The sequence below is a fragment of the Saimiri boliviensis genome, chromosome 8, assembly GCF_048565385.1.
Source record: "Saimiri boliviensis isolate mSaiBol1 chromosome 8, mSaiBol1.pri, whole genome shotgun sequence".
Taxonomy (NCBI): domain Eukaryota; kingdom Metazoa; phylum Chordata; class Mammalia; order Primates; family Cebidae; genus Saimiri; species Saimiri boliviensis.
In genome coordinates, this window is record NC_133456.1 from 3035668 (window position 1) to 3051360 (window position 15693).

The 15693-nt window shown below is 39.7% G+C and overlaps 1 non-coding gene across 1 annotated transcript; it reads left to right on the plus strand.

The window, feature by feature from the left end:
* The first annotated feature begins 958 nt into the window (after positions 1-958).
* Positions 959-1062, plus strand: LOC120367277 (small nucleolar RNA U13). Its single transcript, XR_005581693.1, has one exon. It is a non-coding gene; the product is annotated as a small nucleolar RNA U13 (small nucleolar RNA).
* The last annotated feature ends 14631 nt before the right edge of the window (positions 1063-15693 follow it).

A 15693-nucleotide genomic window follows, 5' to 3' on the forward strand; every position in this document is an offset into this window, starting at 1 on the left:
GACAGCAATAAAATTAAAGAAATTCTCTAAGCTCCTTCTAATTAAAATTTAGGTTGCTAAGTTATTTCATGCAGACTTTCAAAGGGTGAGAATTTTCGTACTTTAAGAATCTTTTCTAAAGGGTATTTCTTTCTGTATTAGGTGGAGAGTTTGACTGAACTGCTGAGATAAGCACTGTTCTACCAGTTTTAGGTCTACGCACTCTAGGATACCTAGTTTGATTTCCTAAAGAAAGAGCAAACAATTCATTCTTTTATATTAGTGGGGAAATACAGCAAAGAGGTGTCTCTGCCAGTCACAGGACCAAGTTCACTGATCACCAGTAATCATAGTAGAAGTAGAGACCTCTCCTCATTCTGTTTTATCAGAATTTGGCCCAACATAATTGAATGATTTTTAAGAGTTTGAAATAATGTAGCCCGTTGGTTCTCAAACTTAGCAAGCATCAGAATTATGTGGAAGACACATTAAAACACATAGTTTGACCCCATCCTCCAGCTTCTGATGCAGCAGGTCTGGGGGACATCTGAGATGTGCCCTTCAGGCGTGGACCCAGACAATGCTGATGCCGCTGGTCCTGGGATCCCACTTGGAGAGCCACGCATCTAGATACAGATAATTCCAATGAAGAATTGCAGAGACAAATGTGAGCAAGAGCTGTTCTTTGAGAATTCTGATTGAGGACTCCTTTCCAAAATCAGAGTTAAACAACTTGTTGAGGTCATTCTGCAAACTTTTAAACCTAAGCATAAAAATACAAAGCGAGACTCTGTCTCAAAAAAAAATATAGCCCAGAAAGATGGTTTTTCTATGCCTGATTAAATGAAGAACTTGCTAATGCGGAGAGTGACATTTGATTTAAAATAGAGCTGTTATGCAAGGTGATCATTTCCAGCAGGGAAAGCCCTAGAAAAACACACTATTCCTCAAGTTTTAATCAGTGTAAAAAAAATTCTCAATCCTTTTGTAGTTCATAAGCATAATGACTGGGTTTTTATATGCATGTGTGAAATGCGCTTCCTTCAAACTGTTTTACAATGTCAGCACATTACCCACCTGAAATGAAAATAATAAAGTAAAATATCCTTTCCGTATTCAGTGGCTCTTTTTGTTCCCATAATATCTATCTTAATGCTTAAGTACACTTAGCTTGAAGTATCTTCATTTTTTCTTTTTTATAGCTTAGATAATCAGTTCCATGCTTCAAGTAACTTTAAAAGAATAATTCTGCAATTCTCAAATGTATCTACAATTTATATTTGAAATCTGGCTCACCTTGAAAATCTAATGATCTTCTAAATTATCTCCGTTTTTGCAGTGGTAGTTAGGACTAGGACTTATAACTTTTAAAAGACTGGATATTCAAGTTTTTAAATCTTAACTACCACTAAACCATTTACACAGGTCCCCAGTGAATATTAATGTGACTAATGTCATCAAATGAAGCTCTAATTAAGGCTTGAGCAATCTTTCTACGATGGTATTTGGAGCACAGCTTTCAGAATACTTGGTCAAGCTCTTCCTGCCAGAAAAACATAGTCCCTCATCTTCCAGCTCTTCTATTCTCACAGAGCCCCAAAGAGGTTAGATCAAATAGAACACAGGGATGCCTCAGCCACGTACCTGAAGAGAACATATTTTATTCTCCCTAAAGTTAAACGACCTAACATCAGGGGCTTACTTGATGTCCTCTGTAGGTGAGAAAAACCGAAGAGGGTCAAGGGTAGAAAGAATGCTTCTAGCCACGTGAAGATGAAATATCTCTGACTCTATCTCTTTTAAGGTATGACTTAATAATAAGGTGAATTGAGCACGTTCCCCAAAATTTTGCAAACAAGGTAGAAATTTCGTTAAGGAAATAAAAATGGGGGAGGGGTGCGGAATTGACCTATGAGCTTTCTCGACAGCAAATTGAAAGTCAAGAATGTGATGCGGTTGTCCCTAAAAGTGAATACTTTTCAGATAAAGACGTGCCACAGCCATTTCCATCAGTAGCAGACAGACCATTTCTGGAATGCTGTATGGATTCTGTAGAGATCTTAGGAGACTCATCCACAAGCAGGAGAGCCTTCAGAGTTGGCTAGGATGATAAAGGGTCTGAAAACTATGTCTTTTGGGGAACATTGGAAATAGAGTGAATGACTAGGGAAGCGCTGGATGTCACAGGTGAGGGCCATATAGACACACAAATGTTCTCTTGAAATATTTGAAGAGCTGTCAAGAAAGAGAGAGCTTTAACTTCTTCTTAGCAAGTGGCAGAATAGAAACACATGAGAGTATCAGGAAGGCTAAGAACAGAGTTTTGAAGTCAGACTGTGGATTTAAGACTTCGTTCCAGCCATCATTGGATATATAAACTTGTCGAACTATTTTACTTCTGTGAGCCACAATTTTTCATGAGAAAAAAATGAATATTAGAATACCTATCCTGAGGTAAGGACGACATCAGATGACAGATATGATAGACTCAGAGCAAATGTTCAGATAACCATTTGCATCAATTAATTTGATAGAGATGCCTAAAAATGCATTGAGCCACTTCTAGAAGGAAATCCAGCAAAGACTAAAGGACCATCAGTCAGGGATGCTATAGTGAGCATCCTGCGTTGGGAGAAGAACTAGGTAAGCTGTAAGGACCCTCTCAACTCAGAACTTCTTCACCATTGTTAACTAGTGCTTAACTGTCTCTTCCCTGTGCTCATAGCACTTTGTTCAACCATCATTGCAGGATTTATCACACTTTCTCATTAGTCGTTATGAACATGTCTGTCTCTCACCTACTTGGTGAGCTCTTCAAGATCAGACTATGCTCTATCCATCTTTCTTCCCCAGGCATCTTGCCTAGTGCCTGGCTTACAGCAGGCTTTCAATAAATGCTTGTTGAAGAAAGAAAGTGCTCAGGGCTCAGGGCCAGTATGGTCTCCTGGCTGTTTCTCTGTGTGGCAATTCCTCCAGGAAAGGGCTCAGCTAATATTCAACCCAGGAAGCATTCAAATTCTTGTGATTATGCTACAAGTATGATTTGGTGGGCATTACTTTTCTAAGTGAATCAAGCATTCTAATTGCACAGCATCAAGTATGTTGTGAACTTATGACGTTTGGACCAATTCGTGCTCCTCAACATGGGAAGTCACCTCCTGGCCACGGGCTGTGGCTCTTTGGAGTGATGCACACACACTCTGGCATCCTGTTCTCCAGCTGATGAAGTGGTTCAGTCCACAGTCACAGAAATCCTTACGGACATGTTCCTTTTTCTGTACTAGAAGTTCTTAAAAGTGCTAAGAGGCTTAATATTGCAGTCCAACTATAGTATTCAAAATTAAAACCATCCCTGGCCATCTATCAGAAAACTCTGTTTGCATGATTACTAACTCTGATTCTTGTAGTGCCTACCTTCTCTAGATAAAACTGACATCTTTCCGATCCTCAGACTTATTGATCTTTGTTTGCTCAAGTACTTACCAAAATATTATTGTTCCTTCAGCCACTCAATAAATACTTGATGGCCGGGCGCGGTGGCTCACTCCTGTAATCCCAGCACTTTGGGAGGCCGAGGTGGGTGGATCATGAGGTCAAGAGATCGAGACCATCCTGGCCATGATGAAACCCCGTCTCTACTAAAAATACAAAAATTAGCCAGGTTGGTGGCATGCGCCTGTAGTCCCAGCTACTCGGGAGGGTGAGGCAGAAGAATCGCTCGAACCCAGGAGGCGGAGGTTGCAGTGAGCCGAGATTGCACCAGCCTGGTGACAGAGCAAGACTCTGTCTCAAAAATAAATAGATAAAATAAATAAATAAGTAAATACTCGATGAGTAACTAAGAAGCATCCTAATGGCATGACAGCTTCCAAACTTGCTTAAATTATAACCATGGAGGAGCTTATGTACTCAGAGAAAGTGGTTTAACTGTCATTCGGTGGAGGAAAAACATTCTAATATTTTAGACACTGAATTAAACCTGTTCTTTAAGAACCAAAACTCCCCAAACTCCCTAAAAACTCAGAATGGGAAATGAATGAAAGTGGCAGATGAACTGCCTGCACTGGTAACCCTCAGCGTATTGCCTTGTGATTCTAAACAAACCGACGGTGGCCCTGCTCCAACGCCACGTGCTCCCCTGTGCTGGAATGCCATGAAGGGAGAGTCTGCAAGGAAAGCCAATCTTGGCAAAACCTCTTTTGTTCTCTCACATATTCCAAAGATGTGAGGCGCAGGCAGCACTCAAGTCCGCAGCCCTGGGCATGACTAAACCTGACTTTTACAAAAGTCAGAACAATTTCCCTTCTGTTTCCAACAGTGCTTGCTGCACTGAAGCCCTACCCAAACTGCAAACACGAGAAAGCACGTATTTTCCATCAGGACCGGCTTCTTCAGTCATAATTGGTTGTTCCTTTCTGATATTCTTAAAGCCCATTCTCTTTCTGTTAAGGTGTATGAGGTTTTTGGTGGGCAAAAGAAAAAAAGCCTTTTCCTCTGCAGCATTCATCCATACAACTTTCTTGTTTTTTTAATTGCATTTTAAGTTTTGGGGTACACGTGAAGAACATGTAAGATTGTTGCATAGGTACACACGTGGCAGTGTGGTTTGCTGCCTCCCTCCCCATCACCTATATCTGGCATTTCTCCCCATGCTGTCTCTCCCCAACTCCCCACCCCCCACTGTCCCTCCCCCATTTCCCCCCAACAGACCCCAGTGTGTGATGCTCCCCTCCCTGTGTCCGTGTGTTCTCATTGTTCAACACCCGCCTATGAGTGAGAACATGCGGTGTTTGATTTTCTGCTCTTGTGTCGGTTTGCTGAGAACGATGGTTTCCAGGTTCATCCACATCCATACATCTTTCTAATTGTATCACTTGTTTTCATTCTTTGTGTGATTTATGTCCTAACTAGTACATTCTCTACCCCCGCAGGAGTTCAGATATCTATATACAGTCCATTACCTTTGGCCAGTGATGATCAAAAGGACTTTTAATTACTTTTCTGAAAATTAGCAAAAAAAAAAAAAGAGTGAGAAAATGTAAGACATAATGGTAACCCTAGTATCTAGGGATTCTTGTTATGATTTATTACTTATTATTGTGATATATGCAGTGAATCATTTGTAGATTTGATGGTTTTGTACCCCTGTTCCTCAATGCAGTGAATTTAGGGTTGGATTAGTTCACAGTAATTTTTGCAAAACTAAGACTTTCTTGGACAATATTGTTAAGGGATTATCTTGTATGCAGATTGTATGTTAAGGGATTATCTTGTATTCATCAGTCAGGGCCGTTTGGCTAAACAAATTTGACGTTTGTAATGACCTAAGAAAAAGCCTGAATAAACCGTACACCTCACAGAGATTAAAGGGGAAGGACCTAAAATAAATGTTACCCAAAAAGCCAGATGAAGTGCTTTTCTCAGCAGGGTGATGAGAACACGGGGACTGCACGATATCTGAAGATCAATTAAGAAGCAACATCCCTGTTCCAACTGAACACAGTCCTGCCAGTGTTCTGCTTACATATGCAAGGAAGAATAAAACTGAAAGGAAAGATGACTGTCAGAGAAGCATGTGCTCTACAGTCACCGAAATGACACCAAGAATTTCCACAGCCAACCGTTCATCTGGCAGACAGTGACCTTGAATATAGAAAAGCAGACTGAACCCAACATGATGTGGAATTTGTAAAATCCATGAGTAAAACAGAAGTCACTCCAACCGTGGTAAACCCACACGAATCAAGATAACTTTCACAAAACCCTGAATAGCCAAAACGTTAAGATCCTCAGCCATGCTGCAGGATGATAAAGATCTTTCTGTTTACATGGCCAAAACGGGGCCTGCAATTATATAATATGGCTCCTCTGAATGGAAGAGGCTCCTTATAGAAGGTGTTTCCACAGCTCCCTCGAGAAGGATCAATTTCATGATAGTAGAAATTAGTGCCACTGTACAGATACTGGTGAGATAATCCAGCTACAGAAACTGATAACAAATTCCCCAAGTATTCTAGAAGGATCTCCAAATATATAAAAGAAGGAAATGGTATCAACCCATGAGAATCAAACTTTTTCTTCAACCCATGTAGTTTTTTTTTTAAGGAACAAAAAGATTGAAGCAAAGTCTGAATATGAACTGTATACTCAGAGGACCCCAGTGGTTATCCTGTCAACAAATAATGATGGTAAACAAGACTGGGGGAACGAGGTGAGCTCTGGCAATGTGGTCCTTAGGTAGCAGACATTCTCAGTGCACCGTATCTAGATTGTTCTTCTTGGAATCTGCAAACCCCGATCACGCCCAAGTACATCCACAAATACAGGACACTATATTGAACAAAAGTATTTCTAATTCTGTGAAGAGCATTCCTAGTTAAGGAATGCTTCACCTGCAAATTCTTATTGTCCCTTAAATAAATGTCATTGCTTTATAGAGGCCTTACTTTCTAGGATTCCAGATCCGCTAACGACGCAATGAATAGGAACAATTATAACACAGCATTTGTAGTTTGTGTTTTAATTTTTCATAAATACTATCTCATTCAATATCTTTGAGGTTGGACTTACTATTTTTTTTTTTAAGATACAGATGGAGTCTTGCTCCATCACTAGGCTAGAGCGCACCGGCATGACCATAACTCACTGCAACCTCAAACGTCTGGGCTCAAGCAATCCTCCTGCCTTAGCCTCCTGAGTAGCTAGAACTATCTGCATGCACCACCACACCTGGCTAATTTATTTTAAAAATTTGTAGCGACAGGGTCTCACGATGTTGCCCAGGCTTGTCTTGAACTCCTGGCCTGAAGCAGTCCTCCTGCCTTGGCCTCCTAAGGTGTTGCGATTACAGCATCAGCCACACATCTGGCCAGGACTTATTATTCTCAATCAAAAGATGTGAATGTTGAGGCTAAGAGAGGTAAATTGTCTTCCCCAATATGACATAGTCTATGAAAAAACACAGATTTGGATTCCTAACTGCCCAGAATATTTTTGCCTTTTGTCTGTACCATATTATGTCTGACCAATAATGAGATGGATCAAAAGGTTTAAAAAGAACGATTTAGAAGCAGCCATGCAACGTTTCAAAAAAGAGGTGAAAGCAAAAGATATATAAAACCATAGCTATGCAACTCGTTTTTTCCTTTTGCAAAAGGCAAGTACTGCTGAGTCTTCGTCACCTACAGGAAAGGCTATCCTTGGCAGGACCTTGTCTAAAGACAATCTCCAAAACGTCAAGTAAGCTTTACTTCAATTTTGAGCTAGCACACTAGCATAAACATACATTTCTGGTTTTGGAACTGAGCTTAGCCATAAAATACCAGCTGTCACGGAGCAATCTGTGTTTACTACTCATATATTATGTCCCGTAGAAGAAAGACTTTCACATCAGATTAATGAAAAGCTTCGGGGGTCAGTATAAAAGGTAAGAATTTCCAAAATAATTATAATATCAAGCCTTGACAGTTTGTTCTATCATCAAGCTATTGATAAATCTTTTTACCAAATATAAGCCTTTTAGTTACTTTGGTTACTTTTGTTACTATGTAGGTTGCCCCGGATTCTTTAACTCAGTGCCCACGACTTCCTGCTTACAGGTAGAATTGCTTGCTGATGCTGCTAACATTGCCAAAGTGTAGCCTTTTGTGGAGATTTATGTAAGAAACACTATCCAACTCACCTTTGCAAGCTGATCAAATCACTGGTTGATTGTTTCATATCTTACGCTGGGTGTGGATGGAGGAGTCTGGAAGAAAATGTAATGGACAAATTAAAGTTTTCACAATTAGAGAGCATTAACCACCTATCCATAGAGGATACCTTCCCCCCAAGTCCATTGTATCATTCTTATGCCTTTGTGCCCTCATATCATAGCTCCCACATATCAGTAAGAACATACGATGTTTGGTTTTCCATTCCTGAGTTACCGCCCTTAGAAGAACAGTCTCCCATCTCATCCAGGTTGCTGCAAATGCCATTCATTCATTCCTCTTTATGGCTGACAATCTCCTTACTTTTTTTATGGAACTCAAAATTCAGAGAAATAACGTGACCAAGATGACTTAGTTCTTTAGGGGCTCATCTGTGACTTCACAACTGGAAGTTAAATCCTAACCACCCTCTTTCCTCAAAGAGTGTTTTTTATATTCTGCCTCCTGGTTCTGGACATTTGTAGTACAAATGTCAGATAGTTTTGTGTTAACAGGAGTCCATATTTATCACCATGAACCCCATACCCCATTTGAATCAAAGGGATTTGTGGTCAGGAAATGTATCTGGACTGTCACTATTTTATCTCCATCATCAAGCAAAGAGCCATTATAAATGAATGGTGGAGAAGATTCAGGACACCCTAGTCTGGATGGTGAAAACACCCTTAGCCAACTAAGTTAGTCAAGATGACCCTCTATGTTTAGCAACAGGAAGCAGTTCTGTTGACATATTACAGGGCAGTTTTTCAAATGTTGTCTTAACTATCTTCTTCCAGATCTGTCTAAGACTGTCTGACACAAGTCAGAATACATAACCCTGTTTTGCTTTTGTTTTTGTTTTTCTAGATCAATTCTTGACTGATTTTTAACACAGATCTGGAACTACGGGACCTAATCAAGGTAGCATTGTACCATTAAAATAAATCTCCTGAGTCTTGTGTTGTCTATCCTGTTCTTTAAATTATACAAAACCATTCATGCAGCATTCAGCCAGCAGCCCATAAAAGCAAGCCACAGGCGATCCTACTCTGTAAACCTGGAATCCCCTTGCTTTGTTCTTTTTTTTTTTTTTTTTTTTTTTTTTTTTGAGACAGAGTTTGACTCTTGTTACCCAGGCTGGAGTGCAATGGCACGATCTCGGCTCACCGCAACCTCCGCCTCCTGGGTTCAGGCAATTCTCCTGCCTCAGCCTCCTGAGTAGCTGGGATTACAGGCACACGCCACCATGCCCAGCTAATTTTCTGTATTTTTAGTAGAGACGGGGTTTCACCATGTTGACCAGGATGGTCTCAATCTCTTGACCTCGTGATCCACCCACCTCGGCCTCCCGAAGTGCTGGGATGACAGGCTTGAGCCACTGCGCCCGGCCTTGTTTTGTTCTTAGTCTTGCCCTTGCTCCACTCTATCCCAGTTTGATCCAATTTCCAATCCCTCTCTTGCATTCTCTGCCTTACTTGGTCCTTAAAAATTGATTTTTGTTGCTCTTCAAGCCATCTTTGCTGCTCCTTAAAGTATCAGCTCCTCCTGGCCCCAACTGCTTCAACTCACCCTCTCTCTTCCCAGTCCTTTGTCCCCCAGACGTGCACAGAGAAAGACTTAGAAATATGTCACATGAGGTCAAAGCTGCAGACAGGTCAGTGTGTGGCAATGCCGTGTTTACAAGCTATGAAGTCACTATTCCCTCCCGGGGAAACTTGGCTACCATTGCTATTCGATGATGCTTTTCTCTTAGACCAACTAAGAACTCATGTGTCTGAAAAAGTAAAGAAAGGTATCATTGTTTTCTGAACTTTACAACTGTTAAAGGTGATGGAAATACTTAATATCTCTTTTATACTCATCTGATGACCTAGGAAGAGTCTTGAAATGGATTCCAACATACTTATTGAAAGAATGTTGATGCTAGTTAATTTCCTTGCCAAAGGGTTCAAAATTAGTAGTTTTATTCCTTGTAAGTCTATAGAATGATATGCTATGGTGATTTAAGGTAAAATATCTAGAGTAATGTTTACGGCAAAAGAAGACCTGTTTATCTTTATCTTGTCTTCTAAAACCCAGGTCAACATTTTGAACAATAAGACACACTAATCTATTCACTTTTAGTCATTTATTTTTTCCTTGAAATCTATTGTTGCAGAATAAATTATTGAATAAAGAAATATATGAGCAGGGTCCTAAGAAAGCACCAATCTACTATGAGTAAGGCACGGATCTGGAGGAGCGTGTGTGCACACACACGTATGTGCATATAGACACACATATGCATGTTTTAGTAGCAGAAACTGCTTAGCATTGATCTGTTCTCTGAAATTCCCAATATCCCTGGTGTCAACAGCATGAATTTGCAAACTGGTGAATTCACAATCAAGAGCTAATTCTGTTACCAAAGAGCAGAGCAAGTTAAGTAGCCCATGTTTAAATAAAAGGAAAGGAAATTTGTGGGTTTTGTCTTAGTAACATTATGCTAATTAGCTAATGAGGCTGAAATATAAAGGGTTCGTGAAACTTAGACGAACTCCTTATATTCTTCAAGACTGAGCTGTTAGCCCACATTCAACCTTCTGCCCACCTCAAGTTTACCACCTAGCACTGTAATAACAAAACAAACGACAAACTCGGGAGAGACCCTGAGAAGAAAATAACCATTTCTAAAACCGGATATATAGTACATTTTGCCATAAAGTGAGAACCAATCTAAGCTTCCTCGTTTCTTTGTTTTACTGTTTTTTATTTCCATAGGTTACTGGGGAACAGGTGGTGTTCGAGTATATAAGTTTTGTAGTGATGATTTATGAGATTCTGGGGCACCCATCACCCCAGCAGTACACACTTCACTCACTTGGTAGTCTGCTCTCCCTCGCTCCCTTCCCACCCTTTTCTCCTGAGTCCCCAGAGTTCATTGTGTCACTCTGAAGCCTTTTAAGCTTCCTTATTTCTAATTAAAGACTCAACGCTCCTGGTTCCGGTGTCATAGAGTATACCATCTAGGTTTGTGTAAGTACACCATAGGATGTTCACACAATGACGAAATTGCCTAAGAATGTACTTCACAGGATTAATCCCCAATGTTAAGCAAACACATGACTGTACTTAATTTTATTCTCTGAATCATTTCATGTATTTGTGTCTGGACTTCCCAACTAGATCAATGAAAGTTATTCATCTTTCCAGAAGGATTTCCATCTTTCATTTTGTGTAGTGTTGACAAATCTTTATTCAATAGGGACTTTATCACATAAAGCGAATATTTTTAAGCATTAAAATATAGTCATACACTGAAACAATTCCCCAGAACCATCGTTCTCAGCAAACTGACACAAGAGCAGAAAATCAAACACTGCATGTTCTCACTCATAGGCGGGTGTTGACCAATGGGAACACACGGACACAGGGAGGGGAGCGGCACACACTGGGGTCTGTCGGGGGGGAAATGGGGGAGGGACAGCAGGGGGTGGGAGTTGGAGAGGGATAGCATGGGGAGAAATGCCAGATACAGGTGACAGGGAGGAAGGCAGCAAATCACACTGCCATGTGTGTACCTATGCAACAATCTTGCATGTTCTTCACATGTACCCCAAAACCTAAAATGCAATAAAAATATATATATATATGAATATATTTAAAAAGTAAAGTAAAAATTCATTGTTAAAATGACATTATATTCCAGTACAGTGAATAAACATCACAAAATTCACCTGTGGCTGGGTACAGTGGTTCACACCTGTAATCCCAGCACTTTAGGAGGTCAAGGCGGGTGGATTGCCTGAGGTCAGGCGTTGGAGACCAGCCTAGCCGATATGGTGAAACCCTGGTCCTACGAAAAATACAAAAATTAGCCAAGTGTGGTGGTGTATGCCTGTAATTCCGGCTACTTGCAGAGGGCAGGGGGACTGAGGTAGGCTTGAGCCCAGGAGAGCAAGGCCGCAGTGAGCCATGATTACACCACTGCACTCTAGCCTGAGCAACAGAGTGAGACCCTGCCTTAAAAAAAAAACACAACAAAAAGCAACCTCACTGTATTAACTCACCTTTGATTTTAAAAATAATAAAGGAGACCCTGGCCTGATTAATTTGAGCAAAGAAGTGGGTAGAAAGTCAGGCGAGGTAGTCTCTCATGCTGGCTGCTGAGAGATCCTCCATTGCAGACCAGCGGGAGGCCCGGTCTGGCTAATGCCCACGCAGTCAGTCTGAGACCCTGCTCAGCAGACAGTATGATCAGATTGGCCAAATGTAAAGAAGGCTATGAAGTGAAAGTCAAGAAAGTATAAAAAAAAAAAAAAAAAAAAAAACCCACTTGAAACTTCAATGAAATCAATCTACTTCCAAAAGCTTTCTTAAGGGAACATTCAGAAATACAGAAAATATGGTATTCCTGATAGTGTTCATTCTGACCATTTAAAAAATTGAAATAATCTAAAACAGATCACGATATGTAAATGGCTAGTATAAGTTTTGGTAGAGTGATCCCAGAACTCTCAAAGAACAAACGAGTCACCTAGATTAGTGAAGTTGGCTAGGGGATGTGAAATCTCCTGATTTTAAAATATTGACAATTCAATTTTTTTTTTAAATATTTTAAAGGCCAAGCAAAATATGTGTATGGGCTATGTAGGCCCACATATCATCACCTTGCTACATCTGATCTATGTGGTGAAATGTTTTTGAAAATTATTAAATAATTTTAATGAAATTAAATTTTAATTTTAATGAAAGTATTAAATAATTTTAATGAAAATCCTCTGTATAATATCAGGAGAAAATGAGTGTTGTCCTAATTACTTAAAATACATATAAGTAGAAAAAAAGACTAGCAGGAAAGACATCAAAATAATAATAGCTATATGTAGAGAGAGACTATTAATGATTTCTCCACACTTTAATGTAATTTCAAAATTAGTTTCAAATGAGGATTTATTATTTTATAATAACTTTATAAAACCATCATAAAGAAGGAAAAATACATTTGCTCAGCCCTTCATCAGGGTTCAGCATTAATGCTGCATTACTGATTGGGTGATGTCCTTAAGAAGGGGCAGCTCATAAAGGATAATGTCTATTTATTTTTCCAATCAGTCATGCTAAATTTTGTGTGGAAATGACTGTGAAGCCCCACAGCTGTGAATTGCTGGAAGACAAATTTAACATCTTTAACGGATTGAGTGCTGAAGGCAGTTGTAAAAATAATGTCACAATATATTGCACATAACGTACTTAACCCATAGACACACTCAATAAATGGTAGCTTAAAAATAAGATAATCAGAATTAGTAGGAAGTAGAAGTGCCTTATTCTCAAATGAGAACTGAAAATGAGGGATCACATTACTTTTTAGTGCAAAAATAGGCATTTAAGAGTAAAACCAGAAATAAACTTGTAAAATGGATAGTTGACAATAAAAATATAATGCATATAAACATAAAATCAAGCAATCTTGTTAAAAAAAGAGTAGCAACAGCATTCAATGGTAGTTTGCTCTTTAGGCTGATACGGTTTGATTCTATGTCCTCACCCAAATATCAGTTCTAATTGTAATCCCCATAAGTCAGGGGAGAGATCTGGTGATAGGTGACTAAATCATGAGGGCAGACTTCCCCCTTACCGTTCTCGTGACAGTGAGTGAGTTCTCATGAGTCCTGGTTGTTTGAAAGTGTGTGGCACTTCCCACTCTCTCTCTCTCCTGCTCCACCATGGTAAGAAGTATTTGCTTACCCTTTATCTTCAGCCATGATCATAAGTTTCTGAAACCTCCCAGTCCTGGTTCACGGTAAGCCTGTGGAACTCTGAATCAATTAAACCTCTTTTATTCATAAATTACTCAATCTCAGGTAGTTCTTTATAACAGTGTGAGAATGGACTAATACAGAAAATTGGTACCAGGAGAGTGCGGCACTGCTATAAAGATACCTGAAAACGTGGCAATGACTTTGTAACTGGGCAAGAGGCAGAAGTTGGGACAGTATAAAGGGCTCAGAAGCAGACAGGAAAAAAAATGTAAGAAAGTTTGGAACTTACCAGAGACTTGTTGAATGTTTGTGACCAAAATGCTGATAGTGATATGGACAGTGAAGTCCAGGCCGAGGAGATCTCAGATGGAGATAGGAACTTACTGGGAGCTGGAGGAAAGATTACTCTTGCTGTGCCTTAGCAAAGAGACTGACAGCATTGTGTCCTTTCTCTAGGGATCTGTGGAACTTTGAATTGGAAAGAGATGATTTAGGGTATCTGGTGGAAAAAAATTCTTAGCAGCAAAGTGTTCAAGAGATGACCTGGCTGCTCCTAATGCACATAGTCATATGTGTTTACAAAAAGACGGTCTGAATTTGGAACTTACGTTTAAAAGGAAAGCAGAGCATAAAAGATTGGAAAATTTGCAGACTGACCATGCAGTAAAAAAGAAAAACCCATTTTCTGGGGAGAAATTCAAGTTGGCTGCAGAAATCCGCATAAGTCATGAGGAACTGAATGTTTCTTTCCTTTTCTTTCCTTTTTTCTTACCTTTCTATCTTCCTTCCTTCCTTTCTTTCCTATGTTTACTCTTCACTACTATGAACAGAGGTTATTACTATAAGGCAGAATTATGTGCAGATACTGAATTTTTCCATTGCATTTCAGAGGCTTTATTTGGTATGGTTTTATGTAGACTAATTTACAAAATAAGAATCCTTACACTAAGGCTAGGTATATGGACTAATAGAAATTTCAGAATTAAAAACTAGCTGAGTAACTAAGTGGCCAGCACAGCAGGGCTTCCCCTGGGAAACTCTGCATCCCTGGGTCATTTGCACACTACCATTCCTTCCCTTCACTTCTGTACTCCAACTGGGCCCTTCCAACTGCCTGCTTCTCATGCGGAGCCTAGGCAGCAACAGGAGAAAAGCTCTTGCCTCTCAGCAGCCATTTAAATCTGGGAGCAGGAAGAGAAAACTTCCTCATCATGAAAGCCACCCTCTACAGAGTGCCCTTTTGTTCACCAATTTACCTGCCATAGATTATTTCATACCAGACCCCAATTTAGGCTTCAGTACTCCTGAATCGGATTCCTGCATTTGGTAGCAGCTTCTGGCACCCACAGATTTGACTTCAGAAATATTCGCGTTTGGCTTGCCTGCTTTGATACTGACCTCAGCCCACCCTGACTTCGAAACCATATCTACAGCTGAGTTGCTAGCATTTCTGAACCCTCTCCCCTCCTTCTTCTACACCACAAACCTACCTGTGTCTCAGATTCTCACCAGCATTGTTGGCTGGAAACCATACCCTGGTCCCTCCAGATTCTCCTTGACCAAGCCCCTAGCACCTGATTTCTTACAAGCCAGCAATAAAATGTGAATCCAAATGTAACTCATTAAGCAAAGCTTAGTTCAAATAATAGTTTTCCAAGTGTATGTTTATCATAACCTATTTCCCTTCTTCTCTTTCTGCTCTCTACTTAGCAATATTTGTGACTCATTGTAGCCTTTATTTTTACACTCTGCACTGTTCTAGAACTGTGTGAAGAAAAGCTGTTTAGAGACTTAAGAGCATGCTCTCTTATGTAATTAGCCCCAGAATGTAATGAGTTGAAATATTAGATAATCCTGAAGTAATCAGATGACTTTTAATGAAGCAAATTTACCCGTATCTACTTTTGTGTTTTGATCAGCCAAATACGAAAAATATTTTGCATTCTCCAAACTCAGATTAAATAAGTGAGAAAAAATTGACCTCCCTGTCAGGAAGATAAAAAATTTTACTGTGAGTAAATGAGGGGTAATTGTTGTCATAGTTTTCAATAATTTCAGAATCACATAGGATACCCAAGCAAGTAGCAGACCAAAGATAGGCATATAAAAAATAATAATATTTTCATAAAAATTTATCCTTTTGGAAATGTAAATTTGATGATGATATTTACAAAATGATCAACTGCTTTTATTGAGCTATTCTTAACAGGAGTGTCTAGCTTCTGGACAAGAAGGAAAGAAGTTGTATTGTTTATCTGCCACATTTCCACTGGCTGCTT